This window comes from Ursus maritimus, unplaced genomic scaffold (genome assembly GCF_017311325.1).
Source record: "Ursus maritimus isolate PB19 unplaced genomic scaffold, ASM1731132v1 scaffold_1, whole genome shotgun sequence".
Classification (NCBI taxonomy): Eukaryota; Metazoa; Chordata; class Mammalia; order Carnivora; family Ursidae; genus Ursus; species Ursus maritimus.
In genome coordinates, this window is record NW_024423343.1 from 82,518,963 (window position 1) to 82,520,219 (window position 1,257).

A 1,257-nucleotide genomic window follows, 5' to 3' on the forward strand; every position below is an offset into this window, starting at 1 on the left:
GGGTCATAGAGAAAGACGTGTGTCCTCATTCAAGCCTACAACAGGAAGTATGTGGGTAATATGTCCCTTCAATCCTGGAGCTTTGTACGCTTTCCCTCAGGGGCATAGTGTTGGGTTTCTGGGCCTATTGAAAAGTAAGCTCTCATTCACTCATCTATTTGGTTAGTATTAAATACAAATCTTTCTCTTTGAAGAAATCATTCAAGAGAGACTATAAAATAAAAGCATCTAAATAAATCCCTCATGCTAGGAGGCTCTTAGAACTATAGGAAACTCAACTCATGGCAGAGCACGTGTCACAAGACTGTGGAGGAAGGTGGCAATGCTTACTGTTTTGACTTCTGGAGGAAGTTATCCTAATTTGTTCTTCCTCCTCTCATTCAGCTTCTGAGGCCAGAAGTCATAGAACTATAGGTTCCTTCTTCAGAGTGTAACACTGAGGCAAAAGGAGATCTTAACCCTATTACTTAAGTATTCCATTTTGCTTGTCCGACAATATTTTAGCTGCTAGATGGCAGGAGTCCTTATCCATCCTAAACCTGAATGGTGGATCTAAAACAATCAAATTAAAAGGGATTTTCCACCGTTCCTCACATGTGATGCTGACCAGTTCACCACGCAGAGGAAAATGCTTTGAGGCAATCCTCCCAGTGCTGTAGGAGACAGTTCCTCCACACATCAGTCCTCCCTCACCCACTCCTCCCAGGACGATGTTTATCACACAGTCCATAGGGTTCATGGTTTGTTTGTATTTGCGGGAGAGGATTAAGTTAATTGACCACTTCTCATTTAGAACATGGCTTCCGAGAAGCTCCACCTAAGCTAACAAACCATGGAAGGTGTTGAACTTAGAAAATGGTGCCCTTTAGAAGAATCTTTAAATGTTTAGATGGGGGAAAAACCTTACAAGTTCATCCTCCTTACTTTTAAAGATGAGAATTGGTGCCAAGGAACCATAAGCAATTTACTGTCATGCGGCTTAGTGGGTACTCTGATTCCACTCCATTTTAACATCATGGGAAAATAAGTTAATAGAGTTGGATCCTGCTCTCCAGGATCCTGGCCCCTGGAGGTAGAAGGTTGGAAAATGTGTGAGGGGACCTTCTGGGTTGCTGTCCCTAGATTACAATGCAGTTTACATGGGTTTCTTCATCTATGATTTAGGTTCTTTTCAGCAAGTGTGTTATCCTTCAATTAAAAAAAGAAGGAAAGAAAGAGAAAACCAATTAAACAGCTATATTTATATATATATATATA